This window comes from Phyllostomus hastatus, unplaced genomic scaffold (genome assembly GCF_019186645.2).
Source record: "Phyllostomus hastatus isolate PE091 unplaced genomic scaffold, TTU_PhHast_1.1 phas_scaffold_200, whole genome shotgun sequence".
NCBI lineage: Eukaryota > Metazoa > Chordata > Mammalia > Chiroptera > Phyllostomidae > Phyllostomus > Phyllostomus hastatus.
In genome coordinates this window covers 8,318,283-8,343,412 of record NW_025334016.1, presented here as the reverse complement: position 1 = coordinate 8,343,412, position 25,130 = coordinate 8,318,283, and positions in this window count along the sequence as shown.

The following is a 25,130-nucleotide window of genomic DNA, read 5'->3' as shown; positions in this document are numbered from 1 at the left end:
CACAAATCAAGGAAATAAGCTAGATTTTCTTGCTAGGGTATTTAATACCTGGAAATAAAACTTTTCCTCTTGAAGTACTAATTCCTTCACATTTCTTATTTCAGTGGCACTCTGAGATAGAAAAATGTATAACATCTTTTTAAAACATTTTATGTCAAACATATATTTACATTAAAAGGCCAAACATATCTATATTGTTTGAACTTTGATTTTTTGCAACGAGTACTATATGATTTCTTGGATGTCTTTACAATTGCCCTTTACATTCAGATAAGGTGTGGACTCAGCTATCAGAGTCTTGCTTTCTTTTTTCTTTTATCACAGGAGAAATGTAAAGAAAAATGACAATCTTTTCTTTCAAATGACTTCAGGATGGTATATTTTGGGTGTTTATTTGTAAGGCTGTTGATATTGTCCTACAGATTTTAAAGTCAACATTCGTTAAGGAATACAATGCTAAGAATACAAAGTTCCATGAGGCCCTCAGATTAATTTTCTTCTAAGAAAACTTAGAGACTAATGTAAGACAACACCACCTCCAGAGATCATTTCACAAAAATGTGATATACGCTATGATAGAAGCACATGAGCGGGCCCAGAGGTGCCCAGAAAAAGGTACTCAGACTGACCCAGGGTTTCTGGGAAGGCTTCCTAGAGGACAGGACATTTGAAATGTGTCCCAAAGAATGACTAAGAAAGCATTACAGTTAGGTTGGCCAGATATAATAGAGGACACAGTTAAAGTAGAATTTCATATAAACAACAAATTTTCACTATAATTTTTAGTGTAATCATGTCCCCAATATTACATGGGACACATTTACTTTAAAAATATTCATTGTTCATCTGAAACTCAAATTTAACTGGGCATCCTGTGTTTTTTTAATCCTCACTTTAGGATCTGTTTATTGATTTTAGAGAGAGAGAATGAGAGAAAGAGAGAGAAACATAGATCAGTTGCTTCCTGTACATGTGCTGACTTGGGGTTGAACCTGCAACCTAGAAATGTGCCCTAACCAGAGATCAAACCTGCAAACTTTTGGTGCCTGGGAGAACACTCCAACCAGCTGAGCCAGGTGGCCAGGGCTTGAAGTCATATATTTCTATTTGCTTATTCTGGCAACCCTAAGTCCAACCTCAGCTCCATGTGATCTTCTGAGCCCCTGACACATTGTTTCATCCTCTATCCCCAAGGCAAGTACTGCATTGTAGGGGACCGGTTTGTTTCAATCTGGCAAATGTGACAGCTCTGTATGGAAATCCTACAGAAGTGAAGTGGTAAGCAGGAGCCAGACCTTCAAACTGTTTTCCCGTGGGACTCAGGCCTAGAAAATGCATACTGACTGTTATGGCTTGCTCTTGCTAAAACTCCATCATCCTGGTCTAAAACAACAAATGTGTATTGTCTATCTTCAAGGTAATTCCCAAAGCCTGTGTGAATTCACCCAAGGACAGAGCTAATCAGCTTGCCGCCATTCCCCTCTGCATGTTATTTTCATTTCCTTGATTGTACCTAAAATGTAGACAACAATATTCTATGTAATAGATAATAAATCTTTCTCTGATGTAAGACCTGAGAAAAACAATAAAAGCCTGTCTAGGCAAGGGTCGGGGTGCTCTCCTCTTGAGGGAGTGGCCGAGGCACTCATAGACACTGTTCCCTTGAGAGAGTAGCCATGCCATCCCCTTTTTCTCCACAGGATTACTGTCACCTGTGCATTTATTTTCTCCTTCAGCCACAACAGGCGGACTCTGCTGGCCAGAGTCTGCCACACTGCATAGCTTCGTCCCTCCTTTCTATAGCTTCTTCCCAGAATGGCTGTCCCTGACTACCATGCCCAACCCCTATCAAAGTTAATTACTTTCTATGTTGTGCCAATACCATCCATTAACATTCATCTCTCTAACAAGACTTATTATTTTCTATTGTAATTGTTTACTTAGTGTTCATTTTACTATCAGAACACAAGCATCTGGAGGACCAAGTCTTTCTCATCTTGGTATGTTCAGAGTGCCGGGAAGCAGATGAAACCTCTGTGAACATTTGTTGCCTAAATGAATATATGGGTGCATATATGAGTGAATAGTCCAGGGAAGCACCAGTTTCCATACTAATCAGAAGACAAACGGGAATGACACTTGGAACAAGACCATTTATGTGTGTGCATGTGTGGGGCAGATTCTGGCTGGCAGGATCCATGTATGCTGTGGCTGCTCGTGAACAAATACACATGGACCACAGGAATCCTGTGAAAAAAAAGGGATGGCATGGCCACTCTCTAAGTCACAGAGAGAAGGCACCAACTCCCACCTTGATGGGCTTTTATTGTTTTCCTGTGTACATTACATGGAGGGTAGTCCTCATTTACTATGCACAGGTTTGCATTAGGTAGTTACTTTTTACACACAACAAAGGAGAGGATGTTGCTAATTACATCAAAGAAGAAGGATATTTGCAAATGTAAAGGGAAAAGTGGTTGGACCAGTCACACTCCATACTTGGGAGATTTAGCTCAGATTTTAGGAAGTTGCAGTAAGCCCTTGCTACCTCAATTCAGGGTGAGGGAGTTTTATCAAAAGCAAGCCTCATAGTGGCCTAGGTACAATGCAGGCCTGATCCTCCATGGGAAAACCTATCCATGGACATGATCCTGTGTGTTGACTTGCACCCCACTGGTTTTCCACGTGAGGGCTGAGCTACATTTCCATGACACGTGAAACAGTTCCCTACACATGTGTGTGTATATATATTCTATTTTCTTCTGAAAGTTGAGTGCATTAGACATTTATCATATTTGTCATATAACAGACATTTCTCTCCTTTCTGCTGCTCAGGATCTAAAAATCCCTTGTTGCATTTATAGAACATGCCATTTTATTCACATATGACATGGTGGGAGACAAGTACTTGTAGCTGGGGCATGATCTGGTAACCCAAACCTAATCAATTAATATGGACTTTGAATTAATGATGCATTCAGGGCTTTGACTTCAGAATAAATAATCAAAGAAGTTTAAACTTTATTCTGGCAGTGCTAGTGGTGACCAGCAGTGCCCAGTCATGCCACTCTAACCAAGATTTTTCCTTCTTCATGACTGATAGTACTGAGTGCCATTTGTCAAGAATTTCCAGTTCTTTCTTCTGGGCACATGGTACACTTTTATATCCTGGCTGTCTTATTATTGAGTGGAGTCATATGACCTATTATGGCCAATTAACTAACTGAGATTGATGAATGCTCTTTTAGGCCTGAGAATTTAATTGCTCTAGTGAGACCCTTCAGAATTCTCTTTTCTGTCTAGCATGACAACTGGCAAGGTTTGAGATGGTGGATGCCTTATCAGCCTGAGCTCCTGAGTGACTATGTTGAGCAGAGGGTCTCTGTCAACCCAAGATGAACATGTAGATTGAGCAAGAAACAAGCCTTTATTGACTTAAGCTGCTTAAACATAACCTGGCCAACCCTTGTCACTTTGGTTCCAGTTTTTTTATTAGCCTAGTTCTTTAGTCTTCCCACCAATTCTATGAGCCAACCTATATCTCTTCAACAGGTTTTTTCTTCCTTACAATAGATAGAATTGATTTCAGTTGTTTAATACAAAGATTATAAGGTGGCCCACTAGAAGTACACTGACAACTGTGACAAAAGTTGTTCATTACAATGTTCTAGCTTCAATTTGTAAGAAAAGAGTCATTTTGTTTTAATATCTATTTCAAATTATTGTGGACAAGAAGTAGAATATCCAGGAAGAAATATCCTAACATTCTATGGCTTGGTAGTTATGCTACCTCTGGAATGTAGCTGCCACTTCTACCATTTGAAACCTATTTTTCCAGGGTTGGTGTGAGGTTGAATAAAAATGTCATGTGAAAGACTTCTGGCCAAGATGGATGCACACTTTGCTTCCTCACACAAACAAAAGAAGGGCAACAACAGATTTAAACACAAAAAAATAATAACCAGAACGGCCAGAATATCAAACTGCATGGAAGTCTGACAACGAAGGAGTTCAAGAAGAAACATTCTTCTAGACGGCACCAAAATGCAGAAATATGGGTTGGCCCACCCTAGTGAATACCTTAGGCTCCACCCCTTACTACATAACAGGCATGCTGAGACAAAAAAAAATATGGCCCAAAGGAAAGAACAGAAACAACTAAGCAATGAAGAGATAGCCAACCTATCAGATGCAGAGCTCAAAACACTGGTAATCAGGATGCTCACAGAAATGGTCGACTATGGTCTCAGAAGAAAAAGTGATGGCTATGAAAAGTGAAATAAAGGAAAATATACAGGGAACCAACAGTGAAGGGAAGGAAACCAGAACTCAGATCAACAATTTGGAACAGAAGGAAGAAATAAACATTCAGCTGGAACTGAATAAAGAAACAAGAATTAAGAAAAGTGAGGAGAGGCCCAGGAACCTCTGGGACAACTTTAAACATTCCAACATATGAATCATAGGGGTGACAAAAGCAGAAGAGGACGATCAAGAAATTGAAAACTTATTTGAAAACACAATGAAGGAGAACTTTCCTAGTCTAGCAAAGGAAATAGACTTCCAGGAAATCCAGGAAGCTTGGATAGTTCCAAAAATTTGGACCCAAGGAAGCACACACCAAAGCACATCATCATTACATTACCCAAGATTAAATATAAGGAGAAAATCTTAAAAGCAGCAAGAGAAAAGGAGGCAGTTACCTACGAAGGAGATCCCATAAGACTGTCAGCTGATTTCTCAAAAAAAACCTTGCAGGCAAAAAGGGGTTGGAAAGGAGTATTCAAAGTTATGAAAGGCAAGGACCTACATTCAAGATTACTCTATCCAGCAAAGCTATCATTTATAATGGAAGGGCAGATAAAGTGCTTCCCCGATAAGGTCAAGTTAAAAGAGTTCATCATCATCAAGCCCTTATTATATGAAATGTTAAAGGACTTATGTAAGAAAAAGAAGAAGATCAAAACTATGAATAGTAAAATGACAACAAACTCACAACTACCAGCAACTGAAGCTAAAAAAAAAAAGCAAAAACAAAAATGAACTAAGCAAACAACTATAACAGGAACAGATTCACAGAAATAGAGACCACATGGTCAGTTATCAGTGGCAGGGGAGAGTAGGAGAATGGGGGAAAACATACAGGAAATAAGAGCATAAATGGTAGGTACAAAATAGACAAGAGGAGATTAAGAATAGTATAGGAAATGGAGAAGCCAAAGAACTTCTATGTACGACCCATGGACATGAACTAAGGTGGGGGAATAATGGTGGGAGGTGGAGTACAGGGTGGAGTGGAATAAAGGGGAGAAAAATGCGACAACTGTAATAGCATAATCAAAACATATATTTAAAATATATATTTAGTAAAAATAAAAAAAAGTCATGTGAAGATGTCCTGTAACTTTATCAAGGCTGTACAAATGAGCTAGTTCATACCTGACCCAGGCAGGGACTGAGCTATTCTGGTTCATGGAGAATTTAAGGAGTCCCATTGCAGTAACACCTGAGACTGATTTATTAAGTAATTATGGAAAAATCAGGCCACTTCAGCCACTGTATAAATGTTAGAGCAGATTAGGGACCTTTGGAAAAGAGAAACTCAAAGACATTAAATATGGTTTCAGCTGGGCTTGGGTGCATGGTGTATTAGAAGAACACCTGCTTGCCTATCCCGCTGTTACCAGGATGAAACCAAAATCACTATAGGCTAATGGGAAAAGTATTACATTCAACTGAAGTTTCATCTGAAAACTTTTTATGATAAGGCAACTGCTTCTAGATACTTCTACCTGACTAAAGCATTATATTTGGTCCTTCAGGTGCCTTGCCTCACATCCTCCTAACACATTCTTTCCCCAGCCTTTCACATGGCAATCAGTTTTGTGCAGGTATAAGCTCACAGCTCCTCATCTCAACTGCATCTTGTACTTCTTACTTCCTGTCCAAGGGTTCCTCTAATGCCACTATATGGACACCTGCACAAACCCTCTTGGCACTCATATATGCATAAGCTGAAAGTGTGGGAGACAACCCATGGGCAATCCTTGACCAATGAGGGACTGGAGTCAGGGGGTAAATGTTCCCCCCTTACTGTACCACTGGCAGACAGTTGTGAGGCACATTCTATACAGCTCCCCAGAAGGTCCACTAGAATTCCAGGTGCCCATGTTGTATCTCTCCTTCCTTATTTCCTGTTTCACAGTCCATATTACTATTCTTTTGAATAATTCCCCCAACTATCTGCTTGAACATCCTTGTCCCAGATTCTATTTTTCATGGCAACCCACACTAAGGAAAGCACCATATTTATTTGAAGCTAAGACAAGACCTTAATGATCTTCAGGCCCATTTGTTCTAGTCTCTCCCCTCCTTATTATCAGAAGTACTCTCTAAAACTCCCATATCCCACAATGGCCTTCCTGTTTCTCTCTTTCTGTATGTGTATTTCTCTCTTTTTCTTTCACACATACACACCACAGTTGCCTGAACTCTTTTTATTAAGATCTACTATTTTTGTCTCAAAAGTGCAGACTACTAAAACTTGGTAATTTCACAGATTGATATAATTTCCCTAATAATAATTTTAATAGTAAATTGGTTGACTGGTATAAAGTTGACAAATTTTAATTGCATCAGATAAAGATATCCTAGAGAGTGTCTACTTTTGTCATTATTTTATAAAAGAAAGGACATGTTAATACCCAAAAAACAGGAAGGATATAATCTCAGACTAGGTGATGGCCCCCAAATTAGCATAATCTTAGCTTCCTGATTATTTCACTGCAGTTTTCTTGGTCTTCCCTTTTTGAGAAAGGTTGATAATACTTAGTGAGCACAGGCATCACTTGTTCCTTCTGGGGCTAGATGTACACTCTGCTGCTCTTCTCTTATACTCTTTGGTCCCTGTGCCCCTGCCACTCCCTCCCAGCACTGTCACCCATCTCTGTTCCCTTCACTATGTGCAAAAGAATTTGTACCTGTCTCCTTCAAGTCTTTGTCTTAACTGTCTAGTTAAAGAGAAAGGCTTATTTTCAAAGCCAAGAAAATAAGTGGAAAACAAAAAGAGAACAACAACAAAGGCATTTTATGCTTAATTGCTTTACTGTTTTTTTTTAAGATGAAAATTCAGGGAAATAATAGAAATGTATGTTTTGGCATCAGAAGACCATAGATGAAGTAGCAGCTCTGTCACTTATCAATTGTGTGATGTTAGGAAAACCCCCATCCCTAACAGTCATAGTGCCTTTGCCTGTGTGTGTGCATGCACGCACACACATGTGTTTTTATCAAGGGGGTGACTTGGGTTTCAAGTTTTCTTGTAAATAGCCAAAGTTCAGGACTGTTACATCTGGAATTTGGACTCTGCTACCCTGGCCTCTCTGACATGGCTTGATGGCTTCTGCCCAGGCTCCACCATGGGGCATGGTCAGTCTTCCTTGGGAATTCCCACCAACTCTGCTCTTTTCATCCCTCTGGTTGGCTGTTATTTTTCCTCATAGTGATCAGGTATATATTTACACTATTACAAAAGTATTCATAGCTTCACTTTCCTGTGTTGGTTTTGTACACTGTTACTCTTTTTAGCTTGTTTTAAATTATTTTACTGTGAATTAGCACTCTATTTTCTTTTTTATTCTCTGATTCTTATTTATGCTTTTTAGAACTCTTCCCTTTGAGTATCTCTTTATTTTATATGGCTTTTTATTTTTAAATTACCTTTATATATTTTGATTTTTCCCTTTTTACTTCCAATGCACTAACAAACTCTATTGATTTCAACTTCTTACATTTTTACTGTTTTGTTTAATTTTATTTAATAGCTTAATATAATAAAGATCCTTTTAAATTATGTCTTCAACTGTTATTCTTCTCTATTATTTCCAGCATTCATTGTAACCTGCTGTTACAATTTTTCAGGAAGAAACTTTATTTCACATGCTGATCCTAAGCTGAGATTTATTCTTTTTCTTCCATCTTTTAGGCATGTGGCTTTTGTTAAATGAGCTCTTTCAAAGAATGAGACTCAGGGAAATAAAAAAATCTTTTTAGATTTTGAGCTTCATTCAGGGGTCTCATTTCCAACATCTCATGAGGTAGGAGTTGAAAGCACTACCTTCTGTTCTGTGATGCACTAAAACGCCAATTCCTCTGGTTAGGAAAATCATCAAAGTCCCCAGGATAGCTGTAATTTCAGCTGATCACTTGTATTTCCAGCTGTGTCCTAAGTTTTGGCCCCTTATGGATTTCTATCACTTTCTTACTAACTTGGCTGTACTTTAAAAACATATTTGTTGTCTCTATTTTCTTTAATTGAGGGCACATTCACATAGCATGGAATTAACTATTTTGAAGTATACATTTAAATGACATTTAGCACACTCACAAGGTTGTGCTACCACCACCTTTATCTACTTCCAAAACATTTCATCACCCCAAAGGTGATGAAAACTCTGTACATGTTGAGTAGTTAATCCCTCATTTTCCCCTTCCCCTAACTCCTGATAACCACCACTCTGCTTTCTGTCTTACTATTCCACATATTTCATATAAATGATTTCATACAATATGTGACCTTTTGTGTCTGGTTTCTTTTATTTAATATAATGTGGCATTTGTTATATTTTTATCTAGAATTTTTAGGTGTTTTTTATTGGGAGAATTTTCAGGACATGTAGTATATATATCTTATTGCTGGAAATAGAATTCCTATATCTGATTATTACTTAATCTTACCATGAGCAGCAAATTAAGGGACTTTATTGAAAAATTCTTTTGACTGATATTTATCTGTTGGAGTCCTGTAACTTTCAATCAGTGTTTTACTTTTTTAAAAAATATTTTAAAATTTTATTTATTTATTTTTAGAGGGGAAGGGAGGGAGAAAGAGAGGGAGAGGAACATCAATGTGTGGTTGACTCTTGCATGCCCCGCACTGGACACCTGGCTTGCAACCCAGGCATGTGTCCTGACTGGGAATCAAACCACCAACCCTTTGGTTTGCAGGCCAGTGCTCAGTCTACTGACCAACACCAGCCAGGGCTACTTTTCCTTTTTTATTAAAGCAAGGCAAGAGAGTTTCCTTTAATATTTGGTCAATAATTCCCCAAAACACTGGATATTCAAAATATAAATTTATTTTATTCATGCTTTGAATCCCAGGCTAATTTTCATTTAATAAATTATCAGAAAAAGTGATATTTTTTCTAACTTTACCATAGGAAAAAACAATTTCTTTTTTTAAGATTTTATTTATTTATTTTTAGAGAGAGAAGGGAAGGAGAAAGAGAGAGAGAGAGAGAAACATCAATGTGTGGTTGCTAGGGGCCATGGCCTGCAACCCAGGCATGTACCCTGACTGGGAACCGAACCTGCGACACTTTGGTTCTCAGCCTGCGCCTGCGACACTTTGGTTCTCAGCCCGCATTCAATCCACTGAGCTACGCCAGCCAGGGCTCCCAATTTCTTAAAATAGGAAAAATTACATTGTGAATATATCTTGTTATTTATCTCTCCCATTAGAAATAACATTTGTTTCTCAAAGTGATGAAATAATGTTTCTAGAATAGAATAGCCAGAAGCAAAACAATATGGGATTTACATATTTTGGTAGAATGATTTTGAATGTGCAAATTTTCTGAAGGTTTTTGGATGAAAAAAAAACACAGTATTTATTAATTCGAGGAGAAATGCATCTCAGGAGGGACTCCAGATTTTCAAAACTCTTCTTTTTCTTTACTATATGAATTTTTTTCTACCCCAATTATAGATACAGAAGTTTTTATTAAAGGCAATCATCCTTGTAACTAGCCAGTAATGATTTGTTTTTGCCAGATTCATTTATTTCAGAGAGACCTAACTGAGGTTGACCCAGGACCATTGAAATTAGGCGCCTTGAAGTAAATACATATGCTCTTAATGGATAAAATGAATCATCTGCCTTTTCATTACCCAGTATTCATATCTGACAACACTTTTATGTATCTTAGGCACAAGCTTCTCAAATGCATATAATTCATTTGTTTGAATTGTCCCTTATTTGTCTCAGTTGGATAGGGAAAGAATTATTTTAGAGACTTCTGAGACATTTAATTCAACTGATACAGGTTGCTTTTATCTAGACCAATGGATCTCAACAAGAGGTGATTTTTTCCCTAGGAGGCATTTAGTAATGTCTGAAGACATTTTTGGTTTTCACAAACAAATGAGGGTGGGGCTGACAGAAGTGGTGTTACAGGTATCCAGTAGGTAGAAACCTGGTGTATTCGTTAGTGTTCTGCAGAGTAACAGAACCTGTAGGAAGGATATATAATGAGGAATTGGCTCACATGACTATGGAAGCTGAAAAGTTTCACAGCCTACCATCTGTAAGCTAAAGATGCAGGAAAGCCAGGGGTGTAATTCAGTCTGAATAATAAAAAAATAAAAAAACCCCTTGAGAACCAAGGGAACTAATGGCTTAAATTTGAATCTGAGGGCTGGAGAAAAAATGAGATGTGGCAATTTGAATCTGAGGGCTGGAGAAAAAATGAGATGTGGCAATTCAAATGATCAGGCAAGAAGAAAAAATGGCAAATTCCTCCTTCCTTCCCCTTTTCTTCTATTTAGTCCCTCAGTGGGTTGGCTGATACCCACCTATGTTGGGGGAGGGCAATCTGGTTTAGTAAGTACATTGATTTGAATGCTTATCTCATCTGGAAACACTCAAAGACACATAGATCCAGAAATAATGTGTAATCTATGGTCTATGATCATAATTACATGGATTACACATGAAATTGACCATCATACCAGGAGTATTGCTAAGCACTCTACAGTGCTAGAGCAGCCCATATAAAAAAGACTTTTCCTGTCCAAAATATCAATTATTGTAAAAGTTAAAAAACCCTAACCTCTTGCCTCTTCTTGGTGTCAGATGATTTCAGTTACTTAAAAAAATTTAAAGTCTTCCAGGCCAGAGAATGTGCTTTTGATATTAACACTCTGGGGACATAGAATAAAACTGCAAAGACAGTTTCTTGATTAGTTCATTGCTGGAGGAATTCTGATCTATGTTAACACTTCCCTTCCCCTGAACCCCACAATTTAGTATTTGATCATACCCTGATACTTAGTGCTCTCACACTGAGTTCTTTGTGTTGATTTCTCCTCCTGAACCAGTACAAAATATCTTTTTGGACTAGAGTTGCCAGATGAAGTATGGAATATTCACTTAAATTTAAATTGATGATAAACAATACATAGTTTTTACTATGATTATATTGCAAATGTTGCATGAATCACATTTGTGTTACGAAATATCATTCATTGAAATTCAAATGTAACTGAGTATCCTGTACTTTTATTTGCTAAATCGGGCAATTGTGTTTAGGGCAAGTATTCTCTAATATTTTCCCTATATCTCCCAGGACATATGAGAGAGGCCCAGCTGTGAAGTGATACTCAAGCACTCAAAAAATCAGCTGTATCATTCCTTTGAGGTAGACAGAAAATTAAAATAATTTTCCTCCAAAGGTATAAAAAGTGAGCTATTTGTTTTAGTTCATAATCAGTCATTAGTTAAATCAGTTGTGGTCTAAAGTAAGAACAGGATTCCAGGAAATGGAAGAGCTTAAGAGGTCACTTCTGAAATGTTAAATTAGAAGATGAGAGAATCCAGGCCCCAGGAATTCTTTTCCCCAGGAGCATACAGTGGATGGAAGATTAACGTTTAGCCCTGTACATTCCAAGCCCGAGTTTCACAGAGGACATTTGTATATTAATAATGTAGGGAAACAACTTGTTTCCGTCTCAGTTATTTGAGTATTTGGTCATGGAAATTTAGCACCAAAAGTATTTTTTTCCACTAGCACTTTGGTATCAGTGAACACAATGTCATTTCTATAATGAACATTGTGACTGAAAATATACGGAGCTGCTCCTGGAATGTCAGCATTAATGAAATGACTTGACTTCAATGCTCAGAAAGCATAAATAACCACTGATAAGTAAATCTGTTCTCAGCTCAACAGGTCAAAGTTTCCATTTATAATACCAACTACAGTTGCCTTGCTATCTGGAATTTGTTGGTAAAAGTCACACATATACCAGAATATTATACAAACAGGAGCTATAGTCATATAAAATGTCATGACAACCTCACAACACTTACATTTTTTATACTTGTTTTTCATAGCCAGGAGCCCTGTGTTCTAATCTTGGCCATATAAATGGGTGTTGTTGTTTTGGGGAGTTAGGGGTATCAGAAATGAGATTACTTCCTGTTCCTGTTTAGAGCTTTCTTGCTATTCCACTGCCTCACTGTTAGGGCCTGCCTGATGCTGCTCCTTGTTCCCAAGGCTGAAGGTTGGTTGCTATAGGGAGGTAACAGCAGAGATATAGACCAAATAACTCCAAAGGTGTTTTCCAGTTCTATGGTTCATATTACCAGTCTTCCTAAGATTGAAAGATACTGACTTTTCATCTGTCTTTAGGAGATAAAAAGTGTTTTTGTTTTTTTTTTGTATTTGTTCTAGGTAATTCCAGGTGGAGAACAAAGAAACTAAAAGAGGAGGTTGGAAGATGGCAGCAAGGTAGGTGAGAACTTAACCCACTTGCTCGTGCACCCAACTGGGACATCTAGGTGATCTTCAGAAGAACAGAGTGAACAGCAAATAGAATCCCAGCTTACATGAAGTTTGGAAGTCAAAGATTGCAGAGGACATTAACAAATGAATGGTAAGGAAGTTTTGTAGGTGGACAGGAAAGTCACTGGGCCCTGGGTCTGGGACCGCAGCATGGTGGCTGTGGTCCTGGTCACTGCTGCCATCCCTGCTGCAATAGGAGTTTTGGAGGATAGCTGGGTCAGTGATTCTAACTGTGCAGCTCCCTTCTCTCCCAGAGCAGGGAAACCAGTCACACCTAGGAGAGACCTAGATGTTTGAAGTTCATGGGTCGATAAAGATGCAGTGGGAGACACACAGCAGGGGGTGTTTCCCAGATTGGTCTGTGTTCCCTGGCTCCAGAGCACAAGAGAAAGTGTGGAGCAGGGAGACATCTGGAGATGGGAGAAGAATGACCATGGGCTAGAATGATAATGAACCAAAGAGTCTTGGGACTACTCAGAGAGTTGGGCTGTGTGAAAAACCTGGCATTTGTTAAAAACAGCAGCTGGAAACCAAGGGAAACTCACTCACTCAAAAAAAAGTAGTACGAAGCTGCTGTGCAAGGACCTCTCCCTTGCAGTAGCCACTGCCGGGGCGAAGAGGGAGGAGGAGCTCCCCACTGACTGACTGATCAGAGGAGGGCAGCAGGGGCTCAGAGAGCTTACAGTTCCCAGAGAGGCTTAATTTAATAGGGGAACTTAACTGCCCTGAAGGGATTCTGAGAGTGCAAAGCACTCAGGCCAGCAAAGAGGGAGGAGGAGGGGTGCAGATTGCTCCTAATCAGTGCACCTCACTGGTGGCACAATGTGGTGGACTAAAGGTGCCAGCCTGGCACAGATGCACAGTGGGAGCTGCACAGAGCTCAGAAGGTTTGGGCTAGAGGCTGGGCAACTGTGAATATTGCAGCCCAGACCTAGCCCCCTTCCTCAAAAATCCACAGGAAAGGAAAAATTGCAGCCCAACCCCCCTCTGCCTGCAGCAGCTAGGAAGACCCGCAGAACTGGTTGTGCAGGTTTCAAATCAGCAGGAGGCTTCCTCCCAACCCCCCCCACAGTGTGAGGCAATAAGACATGGAGCTGTGCAAGGACCAAAGAACCAAAGACAGAACCAGAGAGAGATCAGAAGGCTAACCAACTAGGAAACTGAGACAAATTTTACTTTACTATCCTACAGAACTTGCATTTTATTTTTTATTTTTATTATTATATTTTTTGTTATTTTCATTTCTTTTGTTTTATTATTTATTATTTTTATTTATTTATTTTTCTTCTTTCTGTTTAGTTTTCTTCATTTTGTTTGTTTAAGTGCATTGTTTGACTGGTTTTCTTTGTCCTCCCTTTCACATCGTATTTTAATTTTTCTTCTCTTCCTTCACTCATGTTCCAATAACATGCTACCCTTGGTCTTTTACTTTCTATTCTTTTTATTCAGACCATATATATTTCTCTTCATGTTATTATTCCTGAATTATTGTAAATAATTATTGTTCCATATAACTATAAATACTACACAGCACCCCTCCCTGATCTTGGCCCATTTCACTATCTTTCTGAGCTTTGTTACTGTTGTGGTTAACTTTATTCTCTTGCACACTACACCAGTTTCTATCCCTTACTTTCACTATATCTCACCATCTAACCTCACACAAGTGCTGTTTTCTGGATTCAACTCACATTCTTTCTCCCCTCAAATAAGAGTCTTATCTCTTTTTCACTTTTTATAAAAAGTAGCTGGTTGGGTGAAATATCACAGTTGTTGCTGTATATCTACAAAGGATTTCCTATCTTTTCTCTACTTGTTGGTATTTTAAATCCACTAGAACACTTTCCTGCTGTTTATTCTATGTTGCCTTCATCCTGCCAATGGTTACATACAAGATAAGGTGTTGAACTGTGAACATCAGTAAACCCACTGGAGGAGGGAATCCACCAAAAAAAAGGAACCACCAACAGGTAAAACCAAAGTACAACAAGATGGATCACATAAACAGAAGAAAGGAAACCCCTAGAATATCCAGACAAGGAGATCAAAAAGACCATACCATTGAATCCCATAGAACTACCATAGAAGTTCGCCCTATAAAAACAGCTAGCAAATCAGAGCATCAGGAAGTTCAGAAACAAACAGAGTCACCTGAATGGGGAGACAAAGAAAGAACCTGCAATCAAAAGGAATGGAAGACTTCCCACTAAAATATCTAAATGAAATGGAAGCAAAAAAAAACTATCATATATAGAATTCAAAAGAATGGTTATAAGGATGCTCAAGGAACTCACAGACAGTTACAAGGAACTGAGTGAGAACTACAACAGTATGAAAAAAGAAATAGAAACTATAAACAAAAACTAGGAAGAAATGAAAAATATAATTTCTGAAATAAAAAAAAAACACTAGAAGTAATTACAAGTAGGCTGGATGAAGTAGAGGACCGAATAAGTGAGCTGGAAGACAAGGTAGAAAGAAATACCCAGGTAGAGCAGCTATACAAAAAAAGACTAAGAAAATGTGAAGATAGCTTAAGGGAACTCCGAGATAACATGAAATGCAAAAACATTCAAATCATAGGAATACCACAAGGAGAAGAAAAGGAACAAAGGATAGAAACCCTGTTTGAAAAAATAATGACAGAAAACTTTCTGAACCTGGAGAGGGATAAAGCCATGCAAGTTCAGGAAGCACAGCAGGTTCCAGCAAAGATTAACTCAAAGAGGCCTCCTCCAAGACACATCAGAATTAAACCCCAGGTTTTAAAGACAAAGAGAGAATCTTAAAAGCAACAATGGAGAAACAGGAAGTAACATGCAATGGAGATCTGATAAGGCTAGCAGCTGACTTCTCAACAGATACACTACAGGCCAAGGGAGAATGGCAAAAAACATTCCAAGTAATAAAAAGCAAAGGCCTGCAACCATGACAACCCTACTCAGCGAGGCTTTCAATTAAAAATGAAGGAGAAATAAAGAGTTTTGCAGACAAACAAGGGCTGAAAGAATACACCTCCACCAAACCAGCAGTACAAGATATGCTACAAGGACTTCTATAAGAAGAGGAAGAAAGAGAGAGAGAAAGAGAAAAACGCAGGTACAAATGGGAAAAATGGCAATAAGTACATATCAATAATACCCTTAAATGTTAATGGATTAAATGTTCTAAAATCAAAAGACATAGGGTAGCCGAATGGACAAGAAAACATGACCCACACATATGCTGCCTACAAGAGACACACCTCAGGACAAAAGACCTACACAGACTAAAAGTGAAGGATTGGAATAAAATATTCCAAGCAGACAGACAAGAAAAAAAGAATCTGGGGTAGCAATATTTATATGAGACAAAATAGACTTCAAAACAAAGGCCATAAAAAGAGATTGTAAAGAACACTTCATAATACTCAAAGGAAGAATCCATCAAGAAGACATAAACGTTATAAACATATATGCACCTAACATAAGAACACCCAACTATATAAGGTAAATTTTGGAGGAATTCAAGAAGGATACAGATAGCAATACAAGCTAGGGGATTTTAAAACCCACTGTCAAAAAATGGATAGATTTTCAAATAATATATATACAAGGATATTACAGCATTGAACAATGCCCTAGACCAAATGAACTTAACTGATATATATAGAGACCTTCATTCCAAAGAAGCAAAATACACATGCTTTTCCAATGCACATGGAACATTTTCAAATATAGACCACATGATAGAACACAAAACAAGTCTCAACAAATTCAAGGAAATTGAAATAATATCAAGTATATACTCAGACCACAAAGGCCTGAAACTAGAAACCAACCTAAAGGAAAAAACTCAAAACACTCAAATTTATGGAGAATGAATACCATGCTATTAAACAATGAATGGGTCAAGAATGAGATTAAGGAAGAAATAAAAAAGTTTCTGAAATCAAATGGAAATGAACACACAACAGTCCAAAACATGGGACACGGCAACTGCTGTCCTGAGAGGGAAGTTCATAGCGATACAAGCCTATCTGAAAAAGATTGAAACATTTCAAAATAACAACCTAACCCTATATCTATAAGAACTGGAGGAACAACAACAAACAAAGCCCAGAGCAAGTAGAAGGAAGAAAATAACCAAGATCAGAGCAAAATTAAAGGACATAGAGGCTAAAACAACAGTTCAAAGGATCAATAAATCCAGAAAGTGGTTATTTGTTTTGAAAAGATAAACAAAATTGACAAGCCTTTAAGCAGACTCATCAAGAAAAAAGAGAGGAACTAAATAAACAAAACCAGAAACAAAAGATGAGAGATTACAACTGATACCAAGAAATATAAATGATTGTAAGAAAGTACTATGAACAACTAGTATGCCAAGAAATTTGAAAACCTAGGGGAAATGGACACATTTCTAGAAAAATATAATCTTCCAAAACTGAATGAAAAAGAAGGAGAAAACCTGAACAGACCAATAACAGCTAGTGAAATCAAAGCAGTAATCAAAAAAATGCTGTCACACAAAAACCCTGGACAAGATGGTTTCACAGGAGAATTTTACAAAACATTTAAGGAAGACCTAACCCCTATCCTTCTCTGACAATTCCAAAAAATCCAAGAAGAGGGAAGACTCTCAAACTCTTTTTTTGAAGCCAGCATTATCCTAATTCCAAAACCAGATAGAAACACAACAAAGAAAGAAAACTGCAGACCAATATTGCTGATGCACCCAGACACTAAAATCCTCAACAAAGTACTGGCAATCCACATCCAGCAATTCTTTATAAAGATCATACACCATGATCAAGTGAGATTCATCCCAGGGATGCAAAGATGGTACAACATTCAAAAATCAATAAATATAATACATCACATAAACAAAAGGAAAGACAAAAATCACAGGACTATACCAATAGATGCTCAAAAAGCATTTAATAAAATATAGCACCCATTTATGATAAAGACACTGAGCAAAGTAGCAGTAGAGGGAGCATTACTCAACATGGTAAAGGTCATATACAAGAAACCTACAGCCAATATCATACCTAATGGGCAAAACTAAAAGCTTTCCCACTAAGATCAGTAACAAGGAAAGGATGTCTGCTTTCTCCACTTCTATTCAATATATTTTCGAAGTCCTATCTACAGTGATCACACAAGAAAGAGAAATAAAAGGCATCCAAATTGGAAAGGAGGCAATAAAACTGTCACTGTTTGGAGATGATATGACAGTCCACATAGAAAATCCTATAGACTCCACCAAAAAACTACTTGACCTAGTAAGTGAATTTGGCAAAATAGCAGGGTTCAAAGTCAATATTCAAAAATCAAAGACATTTTTATACACCAACAATGAAATAACAGAAACAGAAATCAGGAGAAAATCCCATTTAATATAGCAACAAGAAAAGTAAAGTACCTAGGAGAAAACCTAACCAAGGAGGTAAAAACAAAACAAAACTGTACTTAGAAAACTATATAACACTGAAGGGAGAAATTAAGGAAGATACAAATTAAGGGAAGCACATACCATGTTCATGGAAGGGAAAATTTAACATCATCAAAATGTCCATATTACCCAAAGCAATTTATAGATTCAATGCAATCCCTGTTAAAATACCAATGACATATTTCACAGACATAGAAAAAACATTTCAAAAATTTATATGGGACTGTAAAAGACCCTTAATAGCTGCAGCAATTTGAGAAAGAAAAAACATAGTAAGCAGGATCACAATATCTGAGATCAAACTATATTACAAGGCCAGTGTAATCAGAACAGCCTGGTACTGGCATAAGGACAAACATATAGACCAATGGAACAGAATGGAGAGCCCAGAAATAAACCCAAGTCTCTATATCAATTAATATTTGACAAAGGGGGAAGAAGCATGAAATGGAGTAAAAATAGCCTCTTCAACAAATGGTGTTGGGAGATCTGGGTAACTACATGCAAAAAAATGAAACTTGACCACCAACTTACACCATAGACAAAACTAAACTCAAAGTGAATATAAGACTTAAATATAAGTCATGACACCATAAAAATCCTAGAGGAGAACATAGGCATGAAAATCTCAGATATTCCATGCAGCAATATTTTCACCAGTATGTCCTCTAGAGCAAGGGACATAAAGGAAAGAATAAACAAATGGCATTTCATCAAAATTAAAAAACTTCTGCATGACTAAAGAAGACAGCATTAAAATCAAAAGAGAACCAAGCATATAAGAAAACATATTTGCCAATGATACCTTGGACAAGAGTTTGATCTCCAAAATATATAAAGTACTCACACAACTCCACACCAGTAATACAAACAATCCAATTAAAAAATGGGCAAAAGGCTTGAACAGACACTTCTCCAAGGAGGACATACAGAGGGCCCAAAGACATATGAAAAGATGCTCAGCATCACTAGCCACCAGAAAGATGCAAATTAAAACCACAATGAGATACCACTTTGCACAGGTTAGAATGTCTATCATAAACAAATCTACAAACAGTAAGTGCTGGCAGGGTTGTGGAGAAAAGGAAACCCTAGTACAACACTGTTGGTGGATATGCAAACTGGTACAACATCTGTGGAAAACAGTATGGAATTTCCTCAGAAAACTAAAAATGGAACTGTTTTTTGACCTAGAAATCCCAGCGTTGAGATTATAACCTATGAATTCTGAATCACCAATTCAAAAGAACCTATGCACCCCGATGTTCATTGTAGCACAATTTACAATAGTGAAATGCTGGAAGCAACCTAGGTGCCCATCAATAAATGAATGAATAAAAAAACTGTGGTACATTTACACAATGGAATACTATGCAGCAGAAAGAAAGAAGGAGCTCATACTCTTTGTGACAGCATGGATGGAACTGGAGAGCATCATGCTAAGTGAAACAAGCCAGGTGGTAAAGGAGAAATACCATGTGATCTCACCTGTAATTGGAGCCTAATCAACAAAACAAATAAGAAAGCAAAATATAACCAGAGACATTGAAATAAAGAACAAACTGACAGTAACCAGAGAGGAGGGGAGAGAAGGGTAATACGGGATAATAGGGGAGGGGCTATCAAGGACATATATAAAGGACATATGGATCAAAACAAAGGGGCCAGGTTTGAGGGTGGTAGTCAGGATGGGTTGGGGAGGGGAGCATGTTGGGGTGAAAAATGGAGATAACAGTACTTGAACAACAATGAAAATAAATAAGAAACTGAATGGTTTACTGAAGTAAGAGCTAAGAAAGATTGGAAAACTTTATTTTCTTTACACTACAGCAAACCCTTTATCACTCAACATAGTTGTACAATATTTTTGAAATTAATATAAATTTAGTAACCAAGCACCTATTGTAAAATCATTTGAACATCATAAAATATGCCTAGTAAAATTAGTCAACATATTTGAAAATACTTTTTCTGAAAATTTTCATAAATGCAGACGAATAGGATGCATAACATTCCTCATGCATCTATCACCCTGCTTCAATAACTCTCTTTACTTTGTCAGTCTTATTTTTTATAGCTACCACTGTGTTTTTGTAGTGTATTTTAAAGAAAATGTAAAACATGTTCTTTCACCCTCAAATATTTATTATGCATCTATAATGATAAACATATTTTATATATAAATACACCATGTTCTTATCACATATATCAAAATGAACAAGAATTGCTTAATATCAGTTAGTAGCCTGTCTATAGTCAAATTTCTCCACCTGTCCTCAAAATACAGTTAGTTTACTCTAATTAGGATCCAAACAAGTCTACACATTGTATTTGGTTGAGTCTGTTAAGTTTTTTTTTTATGGTAAGCATAATTTGGTCTTTTTGTTGTATGATTTAAGAAACATGCTAGAATTTCAGAGACTCTTGCAATTCTTAATATAATAATAATTACACTGAAAATGGCCAGATATCTGTGAGTGAGTGGTCATGGTATCAGAACATCAGACTGGTTTAAAACTTTGGGATAGAGAGCTTCTTCCAAATGACACACAAAGAACTGAAGATCAGTGCTTTTGTCATACAGTCTTTTTCTGAAAATATATAAAAACTTAGTTGAATTTTGTTGGCTTCGTTGTGAAAATCTTATAGCTGAAATTTTTCAACTTAAAAAAAAACCCCTCTAAAGTACTGCCTAAAGTGAAGACTATTTATTAGAGAAATCACAGTAAAATTTGAAGACATTTCTACTGCAGGATTTTTATGGGTGTTAAGGCAGCGGTCTCCAACATTTTTGGCACCAGGGACCGGTTTCATGGAAGACTATTTTTTCATGGATGGGGGGTGGTTGGGGAAAGGGATGTTTTGGAGATGATTCAAGTGCATTACATTCAAGCTCACCTCCTGCTGTGCGACCCAGTTCCTAACAGGCCCTGATTGGTACTGGTCTGAGGTTGGGGATCCCTGTTATAATAAAGTACCATAGATTGGGTGGCTTAAACAACAGAAATTTGTTATGGTTTTGGAGGCTGAGAAGTCTGAGACCAGGGTGACAGCATAACTGGGTTCCGGTGAGGCTTCCTGACTTGTAGATGGCCACCTTTTTTGCTATATCTTCACATTGCAGAAGGAGAGAATGAGAGATGGGGGAAGGAGAAGAAAAATAAGGAGAGAGGGAGTGAGGAGGAGAGAGAGAAGGACAGAGAGTGTTTCTTGGTGTCTCTTTTTAATAAGTGTCAATCTCATCATTCGGGCTCCACCCTCATCTAAACCTAATCACCTTTCAAGTGCCCCACTTTTAAATACCATCATATTGGGGATAAAGATTTAACATATGACTTTTGGGAAGGGGGACCAATTTAACTCATCACATATGGGAATGAAGGACGTGGAATGGCACAAAGGATATAGTTCTATAAATCCCAGCACAGCACCAATGTCTTAAGATATTAGTGCCACTATTCTCTTGGGAAAAGCACAAGCAGAAAGTAAATTTAACAGTTTTTCTTTCCCTAAGTAAGAACTCCACCCTATGCATGCCTTGAATGAAGGAGGAAAAAAATGAAATTGAGATTGTAAGAAGCATGATGGTGACCTATATTGAGTGTAGGAAAGGAAAGCTCAAGAAAGGCAGGCAGTTCTTTTGAGTTTTCACTAGTTCTGAGTCCAGATGAGACTGTTGGATAGCTGGACTTGGCAAATTGTTAAAAACTAGAGTAAAAGTTCTATAAGGGTAGGGTCTGAGTCTTTGTGTCATTACTGTTTCTAGCACTTAGCAGAATGTCTGCCCAGGGATCGCTATTCAATCGACACATAAACATGTGGACTATTTAATCCTCATGGAATTAAAGTGACAACACGTGTACAATGGTTATTGTGTACCTGTCAGCCAGTCTGGCTATATATGAAGGGCTGATAGGATGTGAATGTGTTTCTTGCTCTCAAGGAAGACACTCATATTCAACAAATATAGTTTAAACTGAGTGATACCATCTGTGTTTTAGGGATTCAGAGTAAGAAGCATAGAGAGGTGAAGTAGGCCTGAGTACCTGGGAAGGCTAATGGGAACAGAGAGATTGAGCTAGGCATTTCAGGAGTGGCAAGAGATTTGGGGAGGCAGAGGGAAGACAGAACTGTCTGGCAATGGGTTGGCAAAGATGAAGAACAAGGAAAGAACAAAGGTGTAGAGGCTAGAATGAGCCTGGGTGATGGCAAAGAGGTTTGCTCAAAGGGTGTGCATATGGAATTGTGGTTAGAGCTGCTTTTAGCAAGGGACTAAAGTCAGCTTGATGGATGCAATGAAGCCAGGTCACGTGGGTAGTATGAGAACAAGGTTGATCACATTTATTCATCTTTTCTCTTAACATTTCTGCATTTGAGTCATTGTAAGGAAAATTTCCCCTGCTCCCAGTTTATAAAAGATTTCACCCATGTTATCTTGTAGCACTTGCATAATTTAACTTTTTGCATTTAAATTCCCATCTATTTGGAATTCAATTTTATCTCTTATTTTATGACTACTTATTTAGTGACACCTCTATCTTTGGCAGGGCATGTGAGAAAAACACAAAAGTCAGCTTGAAGGGGCACCCACTGATAATTTGAGCATCCAAATAAATAAAAATAATGGATTATAACCCATAGAATAAAATAAGGATCCATGAGTCTATACTGCTGTAAATAATAAATGAATACATTGATGTTTGAAGAATGAGATATTTAGATAGTTTTAAAGTATCTCTTCACAAAATAGTTATTCAATATCAATATAAAACAACAAAAGGTGACTTTAGAGTAAAAGTCTGGAAGATACCACCTTAACCAAGATATGAAAATTAATGTTACTAGTAACGGGACCAATTTTAATCATACCTGATAGGATGCAACTAGAAAGAAAGAGACAGTTCGGTGATATTTCAGCCAAAGATGTATGATATGAATGTAATCACAAGGAAATATCAGAGAAACCAAAACTGAGAGACATTCTATAAAAGTCCTTGAATAAGTAAGATCTTCTAGAGTGTTGAGGTCATAGAAATCTAGGCAACACAGAGCTGTTCTGAATTAAAGAGATAACACAAGTAAATAAAACATGTGATTCAGGACAGAGTCCTTTTGCTAGAAAGGTCACCATAGGACAATTGATGAAACTTGAATGGAGTCTAAGGACTACATGGTAATTATGAATCAATGTTAATTTTCTCATTTTGAGGGTCATATTGTGGTTATGTAAGAGAATGACTTTGTTCACAAGAAATACACACTAAGTATTTTGTTGGAGTGGTGATGAAACATCATGTCAACAACTTATTTTCAAATCCTCTGAGGGAATAAAAGGTTCTTTGTGCTGTACTTTCACTTTTCTGTAAGTTTGAGTCTGTTTAAAATAACATGATTACAGAAAAAGCAACCCCCATCTTTTTTCACTGATTTTGAGGTTTTATTACATAGCAAATTTCCATGTGGGATTGATCCATTTATTCAATTCCATTCTATTGTTCTGTCTACTCATGACTTAATACCACTCTGATTTAGTCATACAGACTTTAAAATGTTTTCATATGTAATAAGCCCAGCTCTTTGCTTCCCTTTAATTTTTCTCTTCTTTTTCAGGATTTTTCTGGCTATGCTAAGATAAAACTGTCTTTATTTGCATATCCTTTAGGTAAAACTCAAATCAATGAAAAAAGTACTGCAGATAACAAGATATTTTAATAAACTAATAGGTTATAAAAGAAATATACAAAAAGTGGAAGTCTTTCATTTAAAAAAATATCATACTCAAAGATATAATAAAGCAAAAAGGCTCATTCACAATAGAAAAAAATAAAGAAAATACCTAAGCATAAACTTAACAAGATACATTCAAAAGCTATATATGAAAAACTACAAAAAATGTTTGGAAATATACAAGATTATACTTGAACAAGTGGAAAAACATTCATGTTCTTGAGTAAATAAATTTAACATCATAAAACAGATTTCAATAAAATCATCTGCCAGCCCTCTTTGGGGATTGTCTCAGCTGCTGAGAGTCCCATCACCATCCCCAGGTAGCCCACATCAAATGAAAGTTTGAAGCAGGAGCCTAGCCCTTGTTCCAAGGGGAGAACAACTCTGGAGGACTGTTTCAGTGCCAGAGCTTAGCTGAAGCTTCCATTGAAACTTTATCTAGCTCAACTTCTGTAATTTCCTGCTTTTCTTTCCCTTCTGTAAGTGTAGCTCTTGAGAGCACTCCCTAATAAATATTCAGCTTACTAACCTCTGTTAAAGTAGTTAAACAAGGAGACCATTAGACAGAAGTGGCTCTGATGCCTTGCTAGCTTACAAAAGCAAACCAGAACCTAAGCCAGAAACAATGCACTCTTATCTGAGAACATAAACTTTAAGAACAGCTGGTCACAAACAGCCAACTAGGCTTTCCTTAAATAAGGCAGCCTTAGACTCTAGCCAATCAAATAATCTCCTTGCTTGTTTTCCACATCTGCCCTGTAAAGGCCTTGCCTCCCCAGCTCTTTTCATGGAACACTCCTACCCACTTCCTGTTTGGTACTGCCTCATTCAAATAGATGTTTGGTTAAACAAACTTCTTATTTGAATGAGCCTCAGTTTGTCTTTGTACCCTTAGCCTCAGGCTTTAGGCACAAAGTCTACCTCTAGAGAGAATTGCCTCAATCCAATTTTGATACTGCTACATTCTTTTTTAAAAAATATACTTTGTTGATTATGCTATTACAGTTGTTCCATTTTTTCTCCCCTTTATTGCCCTCCTCCTTGCACAACATTCCCCCCACCTTAGTTCATGTCCATGGGTCATACATATAAGTTCTTTGGCTTCTCCATTTCCTATACTATCCTTAACCTCCCCCTGTCTGTTTTGTACCTAATAATTTTGCTTCTTATTCCCTGTATCTTTTCCCCCCATTCTCCCCCTCCTTGCTGATAACCCTCCATGTGATCTCCATTTCTCTGATTCTGTTCCTGTTCTAGTTGTTTACTTAGCTTATTTTTGTTTTTTAGGTTCAGTTGTTATAGTTTTGAGTTTGTTGTCATTTTACTGTTCATAGTTTC